Raw genomic sequence first — 450 nt, forward strand, 5'->3', positions numbered from 1 at the left:
TCAAACAGAATCCAAGATGATAGAATTAGCCTAGGATTTTTCTCTTTTCCTTTTTTTTGGAAAGGTTGCAAGTCATACAGCATCTTCATCCACGCACTTGGCATTAACAACAGCGGAAAATAAAGAAGACCGTGTTCATTACGACTGAAAATCTTCGCAACTAATTAAAACGGTTCCCTCAGGAGTACTTCATTGTGTGAAACTTTTAAGGACGTTAATGAGACCATTCCCTTTATCGCAATCGTCATCACCAAGCCACGGAAATGAATTTAAAATGAGAAGCCAAAATCCACACGATAAGGTCTTTTACCGAGTGCTAATGGGGCCTGAAGGAGAGTTCCTAATCCGGATAAATTTTGGAAGACGGTTAAGTAACCTGTAAGAGGGGAATCTATATGACAGATCAGGAAAATATGAAATGGAACCGGCCCGGAAAAGACGTCAGATGAG

At 40.2% G+C, this 450-nt stretch overlaps 1 protein-coding gene across 1 annotated transcript in view; it reads right to left on the reverse strand.

Moving 5' to 3' along the window:
* LOC119592394 (neuropeptide FF receptor 1-like) overlaps positions 1 to 450 on the reverse strand; it is a 97,236-nt gene that overhangs the window by 91,698 nt on the left and 5,088 nt on the right. The window lies entirely within an intron of this gene.

The sequence above is a fragment of the Penaeus monodon genome, chromosome 30 (genome assembly GCF_015228065.2).
Source record: "Penaeus monodon isolate SGIC_2016 chromosome 30, NSTDA_Pmon_1, whole genome shotgun sequence".
Lineage (NCBI taxonomy): Eukaryota > Metazoa > Arthropoda > Malacostraca > Decapoda > Penaeidae > Penaeus > Penaeus monodon.